The sequence below is a fragment of the Neovison vison genome, chromosome 3, assembly GCF_020171115.1.
Source record: "Neovison vison isolate M4711 chromosome 3, ASM_NN_V1, whole genome shotgun sequence".
In the NCBI taxonomy this organism is placed as follows: domain Eukaryota; kingdom Metazoa; phylum Chordata; class Mammalia; order Carnivora; family Mustelidae; genus Neogale; species Neogale vison.
The window spans coordinates 57,024,266-57,046,831 of record NC_058093.1 but is presented as its reverse complement, the minus strand read 5'-3'; the positions used below and the strand labels follow the sequence as shown (position 1 = coordinate 57,046,831).

The following is a 22,566-nucleotide window of genomic DNA, read 5'->3' as shown; positions in this document are numbered from 1 at the left end:
ATTTGTTAATTTTTTTATTATTGTGGTAAAATACACATAACATTAAATTTAACATTTTAACCACTTTTGAGTATACAGTTCTGTGGTATTAAAAATACGTTTACATGTTGTGTAACCAACTTTCAGAACTTTTTCATCTTCCAAAATTGAAACTCTGTACTCATTAAATAATAAATTCCCATTCTCTCCTTCTCTAGCCCCTGGCAAATCATCATTGTTTTATGAATTTGACTATTCATGTAACTCTCATATAAGTACCTCGCATCACAACCTGTTAAGGATCATATTGTGTTTGTCCTATTGTACTGGCTGTCTTGGTCCTGTTTGGACTACTGTAACAAAATACCATAGATCTGGTGGCTTTTAAAGAGTAGAAGTTTATTTCTCACAGTTTCGGAGGCTGGGTAGTCCAAGATAAGGTGTGGACAGATTTGGTGTATGGTTAGGCCCTACTTTCTGATTCACATATGGCTGTCTTTTTGCTATAACTTCACATGGTGGAAAGGACAAGAAAGTTCTCTGGGGTCTCTTGTTTTATAACGGCACTAAATCCATTCAGGAGGGTTCTGCTCTCATGATCCAATCACCCCCCAAATCCCCACCTTCAGGTGTCATCACACTGCGGATTTCAGCATTGGAATTATGGGCAGCGGGGCAGACACAACCATTCAGTCTGTAGTACCCGTGTATTTCATTTAGTGTAGTGTCTTTAAGATTCATCCAGATCGTTGCTGTTAAATGTTTGTAAGTTGCATTTTTTCACTAAGTATGAAGCAATTAATTATATCGATGCCTTACACCTCTCTTTCATCTGTGTACCACTAAAATTTTATGAGCATAATAAACTTCATAACCTCCGTGTAAAGTAGATAATTACGGTATGGCAAACTGAAGTTCTAAGAGATTGCCTAAGGTATATAATGAATATATGCCAAAGTTCTGAATGAGGACCAGGGTTATGCAACTTATTATTGTAAGTGTTAGACCAGATTTCTTGTTTATGATTAAATCATGCAAGGGCTCTAAGGAAAAATACCAGTAATAATTATAAAGTCCCTTAATATTCATTGAATATTAATTGTAAAGTTCTTTTAATAGAAGAAAAGAAAATATATATTATCTGAAACCTAGTTTTGTTTTTAGTGATGGCAAGTTTAGCTATTGGAACTAATTTTTTTTTTTTTTAACCTTTATCTTGTTACATTGCTTAACTGCCTCATGAGTCTTCATAGCCATAGTGTGAATTGGATATTTGAAGGTTTGGACTGGAATAGTTTCATTTCGGTCTCTTCGCTATGGGACATGAAGCCCTTAAAACTATGAGCTTATGTGTTTGTCTTAATTGTTGGCTTGTTCAAGTGAGGATTTTTTTGTTGTTTTTTTAAGGCATTCTTGTAAGTGGCAAATTATTGGTGGGACTAAGGTAGACTCTGATTTTGATAAAAATTTAATTTCCCCATAATTATATTCAGATAATGTGTTTAACTTAGTTAATAGTAATTCCTGAAGGTTTTACCTCTTTGTGTTGCTACAATTTGAGTTGAATTCCCTAAAAGAATTTAGAAAAATAAAAGTATAGCCAAAACAGCATATAATTTTTCTCAAATGAAGCTCTTCATTATGTTACTTCCCTCAAGTGATTAGTTCATTTTTAGATATTGTGTATATATTAACCTCAAGAATGTTTCAACACTGGTTAGCACTTTCTTCCTCTACTGGATGACCATTTATGGCTTTAAAGCAGAAACTTATGAACCAGTGAGTAAAAATTTTGAGAAGTGCTAATTAGTGTTGAAAGAATAGGATAGTAAAGTTGGGGAAAGCATGCAGCTTATATATAGTTAAATTTTTTAAAGATGCCCCACCAAGTCCAATAGCCAGTTGTGCTTTATTTGCTTGGTTTTTATTATCAGCAAAATTTCAAAGTTACCATTTGACTTCTAGCTACACTTCATGCAATAAAACTGATGTTAGTTGTTTAAAAATTTTGTAGAGAAGTTTCAATCATACATAACAATAAAGACAAGCATTTAAATGAGGAATATGATTTGTCTTGAGGAGAAGATTTTTTTTTTACAGTAAGAATACTGAAATTATTGATACATTTTAGTAATTTATGGAAATGTAATTTGTTTTATACGAAATTTGAAATCATTGACCGTAGAAGTGCTTTCTAAATGATCTTTGTTTATAATTGGTCTTACTGAAGTAGTAGCATGGACAGTGAGTTTTTTAGTTGATGAGAAGTAAGAAGCTTGGAGGGAGTGACAAAAAGTTAGAATCCTAGTAATTCATTTCTTAAGGCTTTAAAGACATTATACATGCTTTTGTTGTTTTTCCTTTTGGTTTTGTGTAGCACTTAAGGAAGCTCTCCTAAGGGAAATCTCACTTTGCTCTAGGTTACAATATAACAAAGTTAGAGGTTCTATTTAATTTTTTATTTATTTTTGTAAGATTTATTTATTTGGGAGAAAGAGAGAGAGCAAGAAGGAAGAGGGGCAGAGAGAGAGAAAACAAATCTAAAGCTGACTCCAGGCTGAGCATGGAGCCTGACCTGGGGCTCAATCCCAGGACCCTGAGATCATGACCTGAGCTGAAATCAAGAGTTGGATACTTAAACAACTGAGCCACCCAGGCACCGCAAGTTAGACGTTTTAAAATGAGAAACTGTTACTTGCTTTTTCCTAGACTTCTGTCAGTAGGCTATAGAGTCATCACTTTCTGAGTTTCTCTAGTGTAAATAGTGGGCTTCTAATTATTTCTAATAGGAGATACTGAATTAATCAATAGCAGGTTTTGAATTAGAGGCCTACTTACCCTACCAGAAAGCCTGATGAGATCTTCAAAGCCAAATAGTGGCAACTTATGAAATTTAGGCATTGAGGAGCTTGTTGTTGTTGGTTTTTATTTATTTATTTTTTTTGGATAAAAAATTATAAACAGTCAAAATAAAGATTGATGGCTTTGAATTGGTGAATCTGTAGGGCTCTTTGTTTCTTTCATTTCTGTAACTTGTATGAACACCTTCATTGAGTCAGTTGTCAATTTTAAAGGTAGGAGGTAAGAGGTTCCATCCTTTTTATTAATTTCAGCGTCTGTTAGCATGATTTAATGTGCAGTTGCTGGAATAATTGGAATTACTACCTTCACGTTCTCTGTGAACATTAAGGGAAGAAGCACATCATATATTTTACTACACACCCTGCTTAGACACAGTTGAAACTGAGGACAGGAGGCATTCATTGAGTATGATGCACCAAAAATACTGCTTGAAATTGGAACCCATATGTATTAACACTGCCTGTTTTCCTTTTCTTTTGTACCTTGGATATCTTCTCCCATGAAATCAGAAAAACAACTTTTAGCCTAGATACCAGTGTTTGTACAGGTTGGGAAATGATTTCTCTGCCCTATTTGCATGTAAAGTAAGTATCAAAATTGATCGGTGCCTATCCAACTTGAGAAAACTGCTTAGCAAAGCTTATATTAATTGTGTATACTGTCTTCTATTTCTATACCCACTTTAGACTGAAATAGCAGGGTTTTTTCATATATACCATATTACGTGCTTAGTTAGAACTTTTGTCTTGCTATTAAAGCTTGCTCCTCTTTTTTTCTTAAAATATATTAAGAAAGGGAAAACAGTTGATAGCAAGAGGCTCGTAAGGATCAGGACTATCGAAGTTGTTATTAAAATAAATTTCTTCTTTTTTCCCTATGTTCTATTGATGTTTTAGTCATAATGGTACATGTTCTATCCAGCCTCACAAAGTAAAGCAAATTGAAACTTTTATATTTTTAAAGATTTATTTATTTATTTGAGAGAGAGACATAGTGTGCCTGACTGGAGGGAGGTGCAGAGGGAGAGATTCTTCAAGATGACTTCTGCTGAGCTTGGAGCCTGATGCAGGGCTCTGTCTCATGACCCATGAGCTGAAACCAAGAGTCCAACACTCAACCGGCTGGGTCACTCAGGTGCCCCCTGAAACTTTTATTTATTTATTTATTTATTTTTGCTTATTTGTTTTTTAAAGATTTTATTTATTTATTTGACAGAGAGAGATACAGCGAGAGGGAACACAAGCAGGGGGAGCGGGAGAGGGAGAAGCAGGCTCCCTGCTGAGCAGGGAACCTGATGTGGGGCTCGATCCCAGGACCCTGGGATCATGACCAGGCGCCCCCAACTGGAACTTTTAAATAGCAGACAATGTAAATGCAATCAATCTCAAAAGGTTTAGATCTCAGTTCTCTAAAACCCACAACTATTTCCATATAAACCCTGTGATACCTTAAGCATGGTAAAGTAAATCTCTTTCTCCCAGCAAACATTAACTTGAAAGTTATTCAAAGATAAAATAATTCCTTTCCAAATTTGGAGCAATTTTTCTGAAATGAACATAGCCTCTTCAACACAGTTAAGGTGTGTTTTTTGTTTTTTTCGCTTCTAAAAATTAGAGAAAAACATTTTCACATTTTTAGGAGTATCATTTACAGTTCAATCCTGGTATGGTGTCAGAATTGCCTAGTTTTTCTAATATGGTAGCTACTATCTACCAGTGGCTATTTAAATCTAAATTAAAATAACTAAAATTAATTAACATTTAAAAGTTGGTTGCTTAGTCACAGAAACAAGATTACAAGTGCTCAAAGCAGCATTTGGCTGTGCGCTAGGTATTGGACAGGTGAGACTGAGCATTCCCATTATTGCCAAAAGTTCCATTGCATGGCACTGAATAAGGCATTCCATTGGTGGTAGATCACAATTTTAGCAATTTCCCCAGTAGTTTCCTAATATTTACAGGTATTTTCTACTTCCCTCCTATAAAAAAGAAATATTGCTTATCAGACTCAGTGATTTTTTTCTATCAAATAATTTCTCTAATTAAAAATATTAATGGTCAGGATTTGAAATACTAGGTGAGGACTGAAGCATGTTTAAAGTTTTTTTTTGTTTGTTTTTTTTTTAAAGATTTTATTTATTTATTTGACAGAGCGAGATCACAAGCAGGCAGAGAGGCAGGCAGAGAGAGAGGAGGAAGCAGGCTCCCTGCTGAGCAGAGAGCCCGATGTGGGCCTCGATCCCACGACCCTGAGATCATGACCTGAGCCGAAGGCAGCGGCTTAACCACTGAGCCACCCAGGCGCCCGCATGTTTAAAGTTTTAAAAACTCTTTATTAAACCTTAAAAATGTATGCCAAAATATCTTTCTTTTTTTCTTTTTTTAATAAAAGACCTTATTGGGGCGCCTGGGTGGCTCAGTGAGTTAAAGCCTCTGCCTTCAGCTCAGGTCATGATCCCAGAGTCCTGGGATCAAGCCCCGCATTGGGCTCTCTGCTCAACAGGGAGCCTGCTTCCCTTCCTCTCTCTCTGCCTGCCTCTCTGCCTTCTTGTGATCTCTGTCTGTCAAATAAATAAATAAAATCTTAAAAAAAAAAAAAAAGACTTTATTGAGAGAGAGAGAGAGCGTGCACAAGCAGGAGGAGCAGCAGGCAGAGGGAGAAATAGGCTCCCTGCTGAGCAAGGAGCCAAATTTGGGACTCGATCCCCCGATCCTGGAATCATGACCTGAGTGGAAGGCAGGTGCTTAACTGACTGAGTCACCAAGGGATCCCTAGTTGTGAATCTTTAAAGAGAGACTGATAGAATGTCTGCAGTCTAAGACTGCCAATACCGAAACAGCCTGAAGTTGCGTATGATTTGTGAGGTTTTCTTTCTTTCCTCCTGTCTTTCTTTCTTTCTGTCTTTTTCTTTCTTTCTGTCTGTCTTTCTTTCTTTCTTTAGATTTATCTATTTATTTGAGAGAGAAGGAGAGAGCGAGCTCAAGCACGTGTTTGTGTGGAGTGAGGGGTGGGAGGGGCAAAGGGTGAATGAGAAACTTCAACAGACTCTGCAGTCCTGTCACATGGCTCTATCCCACCATTCTGAGTCCACAACCTGAGCTGAAACCAAGAGTCAGTTGCTCAACCAACCGTACCACCCGGGTGCCCCTGTGAGATTATTTTTCTTATGTAATAGAAAATAGATTTTTTAATGGAAATTTTTTTATTGTATAATTACACCTTGGAAAGTACAAACACAGCAAAAACATTAAACTGATATATAAATGAATGATTAAATATTTAATGACTAAATGAATTTTAGAGTTAAGCAGCATATATTTCTTTTTTTTTTTTTAAAGATTTTTTATTTATTTATTTGACAGAGAGATAGAGATTACAAGTAGGCAGAGAGGCAGGCAGAGGGAGAGGGGGAAGCAGGCTCCCTGCTCAGAAAGGGCCCTATGTGGGGCTCAATCCCAGGACCATGACCTGAACCAAAGTCAGAGGCTTAACTCACTGAGCCACCCAGGTGCCCCAAGCAACATATATTTCTATGTTCAAATGTGAGTGAGGTGAGAAAAAGTAGGTCTTCTACTCATTTATTCCTATGATTCTTTTCAATAAGCCAGGTAGGGATAGGTATCCTTACTTTGTGTATGTTGAGACTTTAATGGTGTATGTTAAAACCAGTTACATAAGGGAAAACTTTTTCTGTTTTGGGTCATAGGAAGAGGAAAAATAAAGATAGTTATATGTTAATTACTGAAAGATTGCTTATATAATTGTATGTCTTGATTTATCTCACAGCTTAACACTGGTAGGTGTTTTCTAAGTATAAATATAGTTGAGATTTTCCCTGTGCATATTTACTGAAATGGTAACTTGTATAGAAATAGCACATAACCAATATATTAGTTGAATTATGTTTTCATAAAATGTAATTTTACTTTTTTTATGTGTAATTTGAATATATTTCCCAGTTTCAAGATGATTTTAAAGAATTACCTTTCCTTGTAAAAGCCACTTAAGATTTTTATGAGAAGCTTTAAGATTTGTCTGGCTTTATCTAGTGTCGTTTTAATTTCATGTGTTTTTTTCTTATGCATTTGCACGTACCCAGTAAGCCATGTGTAAAAATGTTACCATGATGAAGGAATGCCTTTACTAGTTTTTTATGCTATTAGCTTTAGAGCTTTAAAAATAGTGTGCAGTTTTAGCTATACATGTAGTCTTAATTACCTTGTATTTTTTTTCAAAAAAATAAAATGGAACATTTATTTTTATTTTTTATTCAGTCACAAATATTGTTTGAATGTAGCTATTTTTAAAAACTTTAATACCTTTTTGAATAACAGTTTTATAAAAAGTATAATTGCTTCTTTCATAAGTCTTTTTGTATTGACATTTTATCATCACAGGGCTTTATAGTGTATTTGTGTGTGTGTGTGTGTGTGTGTGTGTGTCTGTGCGCATGCACGCACGTGTGTTTAAAGTAGAGTCCACACCCAGCCTGGGGCTTGGACTCAAAATCCTGAAATGAAGTGGCACATGAAACTAAGAGTCAAATGCTCTACTGACCAAGCTATTCAGGTGTCCCACAAGACTTTTTTATATTGATTTAAGTTGAGAACATAATGCTAGAAAGTAACTACTTGAAGGCAGGTCTTTGGAAATACAGGGTAAAATGTGTGTTGGCAGAATGGAATGGCTGAAAGGTGTGAGATAAAAAAGGAACCAAGGAAAACTCAGTTCTCTATGCTTGGACAAGTCATGTAAGCTCTCTAACATCTATTTCCATGAATTGTTACGAGGATTTGATGAAATAATATACGAAGGCCCATTATGAATATTAAAACACCATAATATTGTGACAGTTTTTAACTTAAAACATTTAAAAGTTTACCTTAAGTCATGCCTTATTAATTGAGAAATTTCAAAAAAGCTTAGATTTTATAGGGGTAAGAACTCTAAGCTCTCCATAGTTCAGGAAGTAGTTTAACTTCTAAGTTCCCTTGGGCTTATCGTGTATAGTTCCTTCCCAGTGATATTTTCAGTCTTTACTAGTTTTGTATCTCTTCATAAGAATGAGCCCAAGGCCATTTCTCCTATTAATTGATAATAAATTGATCACATTCTAGCCTTAAGATGAACTACTAATCTGATCACAGAGAAAAAGTCATCTATAAGAAGGACCTGTCTCTTGTTTGTAGTATATTTGAGACACAGTGATTCTCTTCTTAGTAAATATTTGAAATAAAAAAGCAACCCAAAAGTCCTATAGCTTATTTACTAATATGTTATGTTATGTTAATCATGGGGTGTTGCTGATTATAAACAAAACATAATCTGTCTTGCTATAATAAGTAATGACCCATCAACAACCTGAAGTGCCTCATGCTTTATTTGTGTCACATCAGTTGTAACTTTGCTGACATCTTTAGATTGACTTATGGCATCAAGAAAGACAAAAATTCTAAACAAATATTTTAGTTTCTGAAATTACTTACGCAAATATGATTCAGCTAAGTGCTATTTCTGTTTTCCTATTGCAGATTTCTCAACAGTGATGTCACAAGATTGACCACATTGATCACAGTAAGAACAAAATGATAATTAATCTTTTAAGGATGTTTTCTCCAGAATGAGTATAGGGTTGGAAAATATTTATAATTTTATTCTTTCTTTCAGCAAGCAATTAAATGTTTATATTTTCAATGAACCACATCTCATACTTCTAGTTAGTATTTTAAGTACTAAAAAAATTGCTTTAAATTATTTAAAAACATTTAAAATGAAAATTACTTTTAATATATAACTGAAATTATATGCTTAATTATATTAATGTATTTCAGTGTGAATCATATGAACATCCTATTTTAAAAATTTTTGTCTTTACTAAAAAATAACAACATTTAAGGTAACTCTGTATTAGGAAAAAATTTACAAAGATAAAATTACTTGAGATTGTAATCACTTATTAAGAAAAGACTGTAAACAGCCTTGAGAGGATTCTTAAGCTTGCTTAAATTTTTCATTGATATTTAAATGATTTATAGAGAGTCTTCCAAATATGGAGAGTTGTTGAAAAGAGATAGTTCTCATAAGTAACTGATACTTCTCTTTATTTTAAAGTATTAATCTCTACTATATATAAGGATAAGGAAATAACATTTCTTAAAGAAAAAACTGTATCCAAGGCCTTGATACACATTATTATAAAATTACTAAATAGTAAAAAAATAGCATTTTTGGAAAATTCTTTTAAATAACACAGAAATAAATTTGAATTATTTACTCAATCTGTTTCTTTAATCCTGTTCTAATTGTTCATTAATTATATAAACAGTAATTATCAGAAACATAAGTTCATAATATTTATATTTATGTTTTAACATTTTTCTAAAAAACTTTAAAAAAACCTGGTCTACTTTTTTAAGCTTGGAGAGAACTTTTATTGTATTTTTAAGGGCTTTATCATCAAGTATACATATGCTCAGATGTTTATCTCATATTCATTCATTTTCCTAAGGCATCACATTAGCTATCTCTGATATGCAGCTCTTTGCTTATTTGTTTTTTCCTTAATCAGAACTTTATTGCCCTAACTGAATATTTTACAACAAAATATTAATGTATTTCTATAATAACCTTCTGCTTAGTGTTGAGTACATTTCAATCAAGGAGGTTAACATTGGCATTGGATGAAAATGATTTTTAATTTGAAAATGCTTGCTCTTGCTGTACATTTTTAGGGTAACATTAAGAGAGTATATAATTGCAAGTGTTCTAAAATCAAGAATTTCAGTAAGAGAGGTAGTATCCAATATTATCTGATCTAATATAAGGTAAAGACTAAGAAGTATTCATTTGAGATATTCATAAGTGACTGATAGTAAAAACCCTTAATTCGTAATAATATTAGGGCTATGAGGCCTTCTCCAGCCCCTTGAACCAAGAGAAGAGGGTAGATTTCAACACTGATTCCCATTGAGGGGACTGTGGAGAGAGTAGGTCAAGAATTGACCATGGGGCAGAAATAAAGTGAGACCAGGAAAGGGCTGATATGCTCAGAGGAAATGGAGGTTAAGGGACTAGTCAGAAGTAGATAAGCTGATAAATTGAGATGATAAAGTAATAGCTGAAAGAGTAGAATATTGTGGCTGGGCGGGGGGAGGATATTATAGATTGTTTCAGAGCTGAAGCTGTAATGAGTCTTTGTATATTACATAATATACATTTTTTATAGTTTTGCCCCAGAAATTTTCAGAACTCAGGAGGATTGCTATTTTTCCCAAGTTATAATCCATAAAAGTGTTCAGATCTTCTAACTGCTCTCTCATCTTCCTGGCCATCATCAGTTCTCTTGAAGTCTATGCATGTTCAGTTTAATCTTATCAAAGCATTGCTGACTCTTTCACTTTTTTACTTGAAGATGTTTAGTGACTTCCCATTTCCTCCAAGATCAAATCTAGATATTCTAACTTGGTATTCAAGCTCCTCAATTTGGGTGTAACATATTTCCCAGCTGATTATTGTATTGTTCAAGAATTCTACATTCTACCCAACATGGACTACATACTCCACATCAAAAATTCATTTTGGTTCCATACTTACCTTCATGTCATTGCCTTTCCCTAGAATATTCTTTTTTTTTAAATTTTTTATTTTTATAATATATTTTTATCCCCAGGGGTACAGGTCTGTGAATCGCCAGGTTTACACACTTCACTGCACTCACCATAGCACGTACCCTCCCCAATGTCCATAACCCCACCCCCCTTCTTCTAACCCCCCTCCCCCCAGCAACCCTCAGTTGCTTTTTTTTTTTTTTTTTAAAGATTTTATCTTTAAGTAATCTCTACACCCAATGTGGGGATCAAACTCACAACCCCAGATCAAGAGGTAAATGCTCTACCAGCTTAGCCAATTAGGCTCCTCTCTGTAGAATATCATTTTTCTATTTTAGGCTTTTAGTTTTTTCTGATGAACTCAGAGCTCTCCTCTAATAACCTGTCAACATGTAATCATTCTTTGAGGCCTTCCCTAAGCATCCTAATGGAAAATGATCCTCTTTCCCTAGTAGTTTGTTAATGCTTAATTTTTATTATTCCTAGGTTACTGGTAACATATATTTTCTTATATTTTATGTATTTTAATATTTATTTTTCACTGTGCTAAACAAATGAGCATTGAACCAATATTTTCTGGTAATCATAAATACCCCCAAAAGAGCTCAATTAATTAGCATCTTTAGTTTTTCTATATAAAAATTAAAATAAGGATATTAATGCATGAATATCCAAAAGGTGAACCATGGGAAGCAAGGTAGATGGGAAAGAATGTACGTTTTAGAACTATAGAGAGCTTGGGGCTTCTGGGTGTCTCAGTTGGTTAAGCATCTGCTCTTGATTTTAGTTCTAGTCATGATCTCAGGGTCCAGCCTCTTGTTGGGCTCCATGCTCAGCAGGGAATCAGCTCAAGATTCTTTCTCTCTCCCTCTGCCCTTCCCCTCCTCACTCTTTCTCTAAAATAAATCAATAAATCTTTCAAAATTTTTAATTTTTTGTTTTTAAATTTTTGTTATTTTTAAAAGATTTTATTTATTTATTTGACAGACAGAGAGAGAGAGAGAGACATCAGGAGGAGATGCAGGGGTAGGGGGAGATGCAGGCTTTCTGCTGAGCAGAGAACCCAATGTGGGGTTCTGAGCTGAAGGCAAATACTTAACCGACTGAGCCACCGAGGTGTTCCCTGCCCACCCCCACACCGTTATTTTAAAAAGAACTAGAGAGAGTTCAAGTACTGATGCCACTTATACCAGGTATGTGACCCTTAGCAAGTCAACCTCTTTGTACTTCAGTATCTTCACCTGTAAAATGATGTTACTTACATTTAAAAGGATTGCTATGCAAGATGTAAATATAATGCGTTTCAACTTTCTTCCCTCTTACTTAACTTTATATATGGCTCCTTCACACATACATGAAGGGAGATGAAATCAGGTGTAAATGTCAGGAATATACCCCAAACATCCAAATTTACCTTATTCACACATTGTGGCCCTTTTGTCTGTAAGTTTCAGTAAATAAATTTCTACTTTCTACATTACATATATATATTTTTAAAGATTGTTATTTATTTATTTGACAGAGATCACAAGTAGGCAGAGAGGCAGGCAGAGAGATGGGGGGAAGCAGGCTCCCCGCTGAGCAGAGAGCCCAATGCAGGGCTCTATCCCAGGACGCTGGGATCATGACCTGAGCCGAAGGCAGAGGCTTAACCCACTGAGCCACCCAGGCACTCCTACATTACATATGTTTATGATAACTTAATCGATATATGAATTCCAGCAAGGAGACTGATTAGATCTTCTGATACAATGTACTTTTATTTAGGGAAAGAGTCGGACCTCAGTAGAATATTAAGATCCTAAAAGGCTAAATTTAGAATGGCTCAGATTGTGCTACATTCTCCTTATACAACAGATGAGAAAATCAAGGTCCAGAGAGTTGAAAGGGAGGTAATATGTGTTAAGAACCAGAACTGAGGTCAGAAAAACCTTTTTTAATTTAAACGTTGTGATCTTGAGTCCATTACATAGTCTAAGATCCATTTTTTCCTCTCTAAAGCAGAGATAATATTTATATCTCTAGGAGTGCTGTGAATGTTAAATGACATTCATGTTTATAAAGCATAGCACAGAGGCTGATACATACTAAATTCTCTTGACCACTCATCGTATCATCATCATAGATGATGATACCATCACTTGTAAAGTTACTTTTCTCAAGTCACATAGGGTGAGATCTTAGCTTAACCTGATTTTGTTTTATTCCACCATAATTTTTAGTATGGTTTTGTGATTGCATCTACTTGATTAAAAATCTCTAAACAGCATTGGGGTTTAGAGAGCTCAGTCAAATTATCTGCCTTTGGCTTAGTTCATGATCCCTGGGTCCTGGGATTGGGTCCTGGGGTCAAGCCCCATGTCAGGCTCCCTGCTTAGTGGGTTGCTTGGTTCTCCCTCTCTATCTTCCTCTCCCCCTGCTTGTGCTTTCTTGCTTCTTCTCTCTCTCAAATAAATAAAACTTTTAGGAATTTAAATAAATTAATTAAGTAAATAAAAATCTCTGAATAACATTTATAGGAAGTATTGTAAAATAACTCATAGATTTTTTTAAATTCTCAAATCTTTCCAGATTCTTTGTCTTCTTTGAGAATATTTAAGCAATTTCACTTAAACACAGTTTATTAGTGTGTAATTTCATTACTATACTGGCTATACTTTTAAATATTATGATTTAACTTTTTACTATATATTTTAATAATGTTACAGAGCAAGTTTGAAAATAAAATGGCCTTTTCTCATTTTGTTTTGCTTTGTTCTGTTTTTGTTTTTAAAGAGAGAGAGAGAGAGAGAGTACTTAACATATGTGCACAAGCAGGGGTATGGGCAGAGGGACAGGGAGAGGGAATCTAAAGCAGGCTCCATGCCCAGTGTGGAGCCTTATGGGGGCCAGTCTTACAACCCTGAGATCATGACCTGAGCTGAAATCAAGAATTGGATGCTTAATAACTGAACCACCCAGGTGCCCCAAGCCTTTTCTGGTTCTATTAATATTCCTTTTACCCTTTGTAATTTTATTGTAAATATTGCTTATATTTTATAGAGACTCATCTCTACCAACAGAAATATTTCACTTAAAAATTGAAATTTAGGGTCCCCTGAGTGGCTCAGTCAGTAGAGTGTGCAACTTTTGATCTTGGGGTCTTGAGTTAAACTGCCACGTTGGACAGAGAGATCACTTAAAAGCAAATAAATAAAGTTTTATTTGTTAGTTTGTTTGTTTTAAAGGCAGAAAAGGATCACCTGAGTGGCTCAGTGGGTTAAAGCCTCTGCCTTCAGCTCAGGTCATGGTCTCAGGGTCTTGTGATTGAGCCCCGCATCGGGCTCTCTGCTCAGCAGGGAGCCTGCTTCCCCTCCTCTCTCTGCCTGCCTCGCTGCCTACTTGTGATCTCTCTCTCTCTGTCAAATAAGTAAATAAAAACTTAAAAAAAAGACACCCCCACCTCCCACTGCCAAAGCTTCTCCAGTAAAAGTTGCACCATTATACCATTGATGGAGCTAAACGCATGCATGGTGTTCTCAGTGAGAGACTGCAGATATAAATGATACTATGCTGCAGAGACCCAACTAAACTTCTTTGAACAATTGGAAGTATACAATGTTACAGGCTCATTTGGTTTCAAAATCAGTTCTTACCTAAAAATTCTGAATGAATAAATATGCTTAAGAAAAGAAAAAGGCAATAATCTTAACATAGTCTAGAAATAATTATAGAAGCATGAGAGAGTAGAAAAGAAAGTTTTCTACTTTGGTTTGGTGGTTTTTGGGTTTTTTTTTTTCTTTCTTTTTTTTTTTTTCTGTAATAGTAGTGAGTCTAGTATAGCCCAGAGTCTGCTGGGTAGTGTCTCCATTTGTTTCCCTTTCCTCACGTGCTCTCACTCTCAAATAAATAAAAAATTTTTTTAAGTTTAATATAAATATTCCTGATGCTGTCCTTATGGGAATGCATTTTTTTCAAGTGCATTTTAAAAACATTACATCAGTAGCTATATTTCCATCATAATATAAGACAGTGCAGGTAAACTTTTCCACATGCAAATTGTACCATCTATTTATTTATAATTTTATTCTCCAATTTGCTTTCATCTCAGGAAAAACTACTTAACTTTTATTCACAAAATTCGTGGTTTTTGTCTCTTTATTTCCTCATTACTGAATACTTCAGGGTTGTTTTTTTAAAATTCTAGCCCTTTCATCAAAGTTCATAATGCCATAGCTCAGTCTATATCAAACTTCCTCTCATCTCTGAAACAGTTTTTGCTGATTATAGTTCTATTTTATTTGCTCCTTGACTAACAATTTGGAAGTCTGCATTGGTGTTCTAGAAACTGTGAGAGAAGAGAATGATGTACAACAAAATTAAATTTCACGTCACTTTAATTCAGAAAATATTTACCTCGTCCTTTCATATTTTTAGTGTCGAACTTATAGAAAGGAAACTTTAGAAAACTTTCACACTTGACAGTAAACTCAAATGTCACAGTTCCCCTCAAATGTTACCTCTTCCGTAAAACCTACAGTTCCCCCTTGCAGCTGGAATTAATACCCCATCATTTCTATCTTTCACGTATTTGTTATTTCTGTCATGGTAGTGTTCTCCAACACTACCTTGGACCTGAGTACATTCTCTGTTGAGAGAGCGTTTGCTACAATAGTTTACAAGAATATTCTTTTATCACCTGGGATGCTTACCTTATAACCAATTACTTCCATGAACTTTCAGAGCTATGATTGTATTTAATTATGTCAGTCTAATAAAAAAAAGAACAAAAATAGATTTGACATGTACAAGTAGTTCATTTGTACCAAGTGAAGGCCAGATGTGAACTAAATTAAAGCTCTCTAGTAGAGAGAAAGAGTAGAAAGAAAGTAGAAAGAAAGAGTAGAAAGAAATGGTGGCAATATTCAGTTGTCCAGGGAACACTAGATTGTAAGATAGGCATGCCAAACGCAAATGTAACTGGAAAATAATGGGGAAGTAGCAATCTTTCATTTTAGCAAAAACATCGTATGGTACCAGTTTGAAATCTGTTAGTTTTGTGGCTTTTTGGGGGGCGGGGAGAGGTGGGGACAGCATGTGCAGGTGGGATGGGGCTACAGGCAGAGGGAAAGAGAGAGAGAGAGAGAATCTTAAGTAGGCTCCATGCCCGGTGCAGAGCCTGACTGGGCACTCAGTCTCACAACCCTAAGATCATGACATGAGCCAAAATCAAGAGTTGAATGCTTAACCAACTGGGCCACCCAGGCACTCCTAGTTTTGTAGCTTTTATGTGCAAACTTTGTAAATACGTTTTGGTAGTATGTTGAATTAGATCTAATAAGCAGAAAGAGTTTATCCTTATCCATAGTTTTACCTTTTCTATGTATTTTAGTAATATAATAATTTAATTAATTTCAGTCTACCCATGTGTTCACAAGACATTTTTTCTCCATTTATAAGGGTCTATCCATAAGTTTCAGAAACATTCTTATAAAGCTCTTATCTGCCTTATGAGATGAGTTGTGTGTTTGCCTACTTCACCTGTTAGACTGTAGAGTCTTGACCATCTAGTAACGGCATAGATTATATTTTATTCATTCTTACAGTTCTCTTAGAGTCTGTTTGAATGCTTTGTGTCCAATAGTGGCACAGCAGAAATTTATTCAATAAACTGTCATGTGCTGGTGTGTCTTAGTGTGTTAATGACCAGAATGGATAAATGCATAGAAAACATAAAGAGAATATACAATTTAACAATTTGAAATTCATACAGGTTAGGAAATTCTTTTTAAATTAAATATCCCCTAGGATTTTGACCACTTACCATATTGTATGAATTACTTGAAATTGGTAAAGGATCTTTAGGTTAGTAGGGGGAAAATAAAGATTATATGGCAGACTAGAACTGAATATGGAGATGTAACCAGAGGGCTTTAGGGAACAAGATGGTGCATTATTGCAAAAATGTAGTTTTATTTTTATGTAGTTAGGGCAGCTTGAGAGCATTGGTTTCTCAAGGAAAAGGAGACACTGAAAAAAAAATTAAATTAAAAAAAATGAATGGAAAGGAATGTGGGAAGTCACTAAAGACACCATCTTCCACTTTTGGGGTACTGCCTGGAGCCACAGGGCCTAGAAAGGGTTCTCTTTAGCTTAGGTGGAATTAAAACTGGCATAATTTTAAATCCTCTAGAGTAATATTGTAAGTCCATGTCTTCTACTTTCTAATTCTGTTATAATAGATTTTTGCATGACGTTGCCACACCATAGAGTTTAGTTATCTTACTAAATATCTTAAGAAGTCTCCTACTCAGATTGAATTACCTATTCCTAAATTTCAAAACCATTCAAAGTTAGCTTTGTCCTATATATGTAACTTTCCAACACACAGACTTTTTTCTAGTCAGAACATTCTTTTTTTCCCCTAGAACATTCTTTTTTTAAAAGAGAGATTTATTTATTTATTTTAGGGAGAGAGAGACAGAGAGAGAGGAAAGAGAGTTCAGGAAAGGAGGGGCAAAGGGAGATGGATAGAGAATCTCAGGCAGGCTCCCTGCTCAGCACGGAGCCAGACACAGGGCTCAATCCCATGACCCTGAGATCATGACCTGAGCAGAGTCAGATGCTCAACCTACTAAGCCACCCAAAGGGCCCTAGTTAGAACATTGTTACAACCAGAACATAGAGTGATGATTCTGTGTCTTTTTCCATGCATCATTTCTTTTGCTTGAAATGTTGTTACCTCTTTATCCAGTGCCAGTTCATTCTAAGAGTGGTCTTATAGTCTTCTATGACAACTCTGACCTTCATTGAGCTCCCCTTCCTCTCAACATTTTATCTTTTTTCCTGTCCACAGTCTTTTAAATTTTAGAATCCTTGTTTGCAGTTCTAGATGTGACATTGGTACATTGCTATCCCATAGCACTATACTCAGCATGTCTAAACTTGAACCCATTGTCTTCCCATTTCCCAGAAAGCTTTTCCTCTTTCTATATTTCCTGTATTGGTCAATGATATCAATATCCATTCAGCCACCGAGCCAGAAATATTGGTTATCTTTAACTAATTATTCAAAAGTTCTCATCTGGTCTGATATCAAATCACTACATGCTGTGTAATAAAAGAGCCAATGTTTATGGAGTGCTTGCTATGTGCCAGGTACTAATCTAAGAATTTGATTTGTAAATTCATTCACTTTTCCTAACAACTTTACTTATCACTCCTGTTTTATGTAAGAAAGACATGTATTTGCTAACACAAGTATACACCACCATTATTAAGCTGTCCATCCAAATGAAAACAAAAGAAAAATTATTAAACCTAGTCAAGACTAATTTAGAAGAAATAATAAGGATAGAGGTACGTATTAAATGATACCAGGGGATAAAATTAGGAAGGTCCATCCTGGGAGATTCTAAAAGACAGAAGACCTATTTTCTTCAACTAAAAATGTTAATGGCGTAGGGATGTGGTTAGAGCAGTTACAGATTAAAAGAGACGTAAGGGACATATCAGCCTATTCTAATGTCTATGTCATATTTGAGTCTAAACTCAAATAGTTTAAAAATATTACAAGGCAAAGAAATGTGTATACTGATTCAATATTTAATATTAGGGAATTATCTTAGAAAGCATTGTAGCTATGATAGAAGTGTTGAGCTGTTTAAAGTTAAAAACACAGGTCTATACCTAAAGTCATAAGCATCTATGTCAGAGGCTTGAGAAAAAAAACTGCTTTCACCAATCACTTTTTTAAAACTTGGCCTCTGCTTAAAGGGGTGACAAAACTTTTAGTTCAATACCATTTATTAGACATAAAATATGACTTTTGATTTTACGAATACACAATTCTATAAAAAATTCACTATTTTGTCATATTTTCTCAATATTCAGTGTTTCTTTTACAGAAATATGGATAGTTGAAGAGAATAAAAAGCAATATTTCTAGAACTTCTACAAAAATGATGATGATGATGATGATAGTCAGCAGTTGAGTGCTTGATTATGTGGCAGGCACCCTTTTATGAGTTTATTATTTTAACTTCTTTCATCCTTCTAACTTCAGGGCAGTATTGTTATTATCCTCATTTTATAGAGAGGAAACAAGCTATAGAGAGGTTAAAAGATTTACTCAGAGTTACATTGTTATTAATAAACGAAGTTCAGAGTTAAAACCCATTCAGTTTGACTTGTGTCTTTACTATACTATTTTGCTATGGTGCTATTAATGTTTATCTCATTTACTTCATTTATTTGGGAATGTTTTAATTTCTCCCTCATTTTCAACATAGAGTTTTACCAGATACAGAATCCTTGGTTGATAATTGTTTTTCTTTGACTTTAAATACGTCACCTCACTGCCTCTGATTTCCATGCTTTTGATGAGAAATTGGCTATTAACTTTATTGAGGGGTCTTGTAAATGATGAGTCGCTTCTCTCTTGGTGCTTTCAAGGTTCTATTTTTATCTTTGTCTTTCAACTGCTTGACTGTGTATCAGTGTAATTCTTTCTGTGTTTATCCTTTTGGAATGCATTGATTTTTTTGAATGTTTAGATTCATGTTATTTCCCAAATTTGGGAAGTTTTCAGCCATTATTTCTTCGAATATTTTTTCTGCCCCTTTTTCTCTTCTCCTTTTGAGACACCCCAATACATCTGTTCATTTATCCATATTTTTTTCTTTCTGTTCCTTAGCCTAGATAATGGGAGTTGACCCATCTTCAAGTCTATTGGTTCTTTCTGATGTATTTAATCTGCTTTGAGCCCATCTAGTGACTTTTTCATTTCACTTATTGCACCTTCTAACTCCAGCATTTTTGTTTGGTTCCTCTTTAGAATTTCTTTGTCTTTTTTTTTTTTTTTTTTTTTTTTATTTGAGAGAGAGAGACAGTGAGAGAGAGAATGAGCAAGGAGAAGGTCAGAGAGCGAAGCAGACTCCCCATGGAGCTGGGAGCCCGATGTGGGACTCGATCCCGGGACTCCAGGATCACGCCCTGAGCCGGAGGCAGTCGCCTAACCAACTGCGCCACCCAGGCGTCCCTAGAATTTCTTTGTCTTTATTGAAATTCTCATTTTGTTCATACATTATTTTCCTGGTTTCCTTTTGTTATTTGTCCATGGTCTTTATTAGCTCTTTGAGCATATTTAAGACTGGGAATTTGTTGCTAGTAGACCTGCCTTACAAGAAATGATTAAAGGAGTTCTTAATGCTGAAATGAAAAGACATAGACAGTAATGTAGAGCCATATGAAGAAATAGAAAAACTCGGATAAAGATAACTACATAGGTAAATAGATAGGGAACATAGTGCTTTGAAGGAAAAAAAAAAAAGGTCAATGTAGCTAGAGAGTACTGAAAACAAGGATTTTGGTTTGAGATTAACAACCAATAGATAAAGGACATTCTAGAGTAAGATAAGGTGTCCCCCCCTTTATCTTAAGAGCAATGAGAAATGTTTGAAGTATAAATTAAAGTTTGAATTGCCAACAACCCAATTTCAATTGAGGCTTACTGAGGTTGAGCAACTCACCTAAGGTCATACAGTGATCAAGAGGCTTACTGAGGTTGAGCAACTCACCTAAGTTCATACAGTGACGAAGAGGTAGAACTAGGATCATAATTCAGGAATGTCTTGATCTAATATCCTGACCACTATATTTCTTATAAATACAAGTTTAAAAAATAGTCAAGAAATTATAAGCTTGAAATTTCTGTGACCTAAAATTGTTCATTATTATTTCAGCTGATGATAACAAAATGCCAACTATGTTTGAGGGATGTGATTTTACTTATTCCAAGTGCAGTCATGGTCAAATTAAAATTGTTTAGCTCTGCTTGTGACTTACTGCTCCTCAGTAAACAGGCAAACCCATGATGCTCAATAGTGACCATTAGAACAAAAATATATTTGATTTCTTCCTATGATTTCTTCCACTTTCAACTCCTGTCCTCTAAGGAAAAATTAACAATGAAGGCTAATTGTGTGCCAGACAGTTTCCAAGTATCATTTCATCTTAAACTCACTGATACTAAGTAACTGTTCCAAGTTGACATGATTAGTAATTGGTGTAACTGGGATTCAAATTCATACTTCTCTAAAGTCAATGATGTACTCAAGATTCTCCCTGAGAAACTATTTCCTAGAAAGGAATTGTGAGCCATTCATTCATTCAATCAGTATATCATATGCTTCACATTCATTCATTTATTCATCTATTTAACAAATATTTATGAAACACTGACTTATATGCTTCTACTCTCTAGCTATTGTAGATATTGTGGTCAGTATGACAAATTTCCTTCTGTTTACTTTGATCAAGTTTACTTTCTAGTAAGAGCAGAAGTAAATAAATATATAAAATATGTTTTAATAGTTGATAAATGTCCTAAGGAGGGGGAAAACTAAGGAAAATATGATAGCACATCTGAGGCAGGGTAGAATTGAGGGCAGTATACATATAAAAGTTGGGGAAGACCTCTGTGAGGGGCAACACTCATATTGAGAAACCATCACCAGAAGGAGCCAGCCATGTAAGGATCTGAGGAAATAGGAATCACAGTGCCGAGGCTAGGATATTGTAAACCGGGGAGTAGAGGTAGGCAGATGTCATTAAATCTGGTTCGAAATTTTTTCTAATGTGAAAAGAAGTCCCTGGAAGTTTTTATGGTTGTTAGTTGATTTTATTTTCCTTCACCTCATGTTTAATTTGAAAATGTTCCATATTCAACTTTTCTCTTGTTGGAGGCTTTTAAGGAGGAAGCCATGTCTAGTACACTGATGGTTTTAAAACAATATTATAAATTCTTTGTGATTTATATTTTTGGAGGTATTCTGTTTTCTTATTCTTAAATTATACATGCCATTGCTATCAGAATTAAGAAGTTTCCATCATCTTAAAGAGAAATTCATGGATATACATTATTCCTTGACTCTTAATATTACATTGTGCCTTTTGAATTACTTAGTAAATTTCTAGAGATGGAAAATAAACTGTTTCTAGTTTTTTCTTTAGGATTTTAAGGTCTAGTGGAAAAACAGACATGCAAACCCATCATTATAGATGTGGTTGATCCCATCATATATATATATATATATATATATATATATATATATATATATGATGTTTTTGGAATATGGAAAGAATGGTGTGATCGCTGAGGAATGGAAAGGCCTCATGAAAAATTTTCATTCTACAGAGATTTCCCATTAATGCTTTTTGAAGCATAGTAGGGACTAGGTATTCCTATTTGAACAGTGATGCTTAATGCTACAAAAAAATCTTTAGAAAGAGTTTATGACTTCCAGCCATATAGCAATATAAATAAGTGGTACCTGATTTGGTATATATGAGAAAGTCAAATTTCTTTTCTCAGTGGAGGGTGAAAAAGCATTAAGGGTGCTCTTTCTTACTGCTGCCCTTTCCCTCTCCTGTTTTCTCTCACCCTTTATCCTCCATTTTTGTAATTGTACATGAAGTGGGAAGAGGATGAAATTTTATAAGTTTTGAAGGAAGGTGTCTTAGCAAGTTTGAGGGGGGGTATTTGAGAGAGGAGGTATGATTATAAAAAGGGAATTTGTTTTTGAGCTGGTGATAGTCTCTTCTGATGATCTTCAACTGGCACCTTAGATCTTTCCCCCCACTCAGAATCCCAGCTAAATATATAATGTTTCCTATCATAATATTAAGTGGGCACTCTCAGAAATAAATGTGAGAGTGATGTGAGATTAATGACAGTATAACTGAAATGAGCAACATGATGCTAGTGAAGAAAACTATGTGCTTTAAGTCTGTTGATCAAGAATCAGAGGAAGGATTCTTAGAAAATAAAATTGTGTGAAACCTAGGCAGATGCCCAAAGAGAAAGTACCAACTTACAAGCAAATGTAGAGTACCCTCATGTCGGTATCTGAAGAGAAATGAAAGCAGCACAGTGTAATTTAGAACATAAGTATGCTGAGAGAATTGAAGGAACTAAAGGAGGGGGTGTTATTTCCTCCTTAGCAGTTAAGTATTCAGCCAAAAAAGAGTGTGGTGTTGTACAGAGTGAATATAAAAAGAAAAGGTAAAAGAAAAATACAGCAGAATTTCAAGAAATCGAATATATATATAAATTGAATATATATATATAAAGCCTGGG

The 22,566-nt window shown here is 34.8% G+C and overlaps 1 protein-coding gene across 16 annotated transcripts in view; it reads left to right on the top strand.

Moving 5' to 3' along the window:
* BAZ2B (bromodomain adjacent to zinc finger domain 2B) overlaps positions 1–22,566 on the top strand; it is a 315,898-nt gene that overhangs the window by 66,688 nt on the left and 226,644 nt on the right. For all 16 annotated transcript variants that reach the window (XM_044242153.1, XM_044242152.1, XM_044242151.1 and 13 more), the window contains exon 2: positions 8,373–8,415. The gene's annotated coding sequence lies outside the window, so the exon portion shown is untranslated. The remainder of the gene's footprint in view (positions 1–8,372; positions 8,416–22,566) is intronic.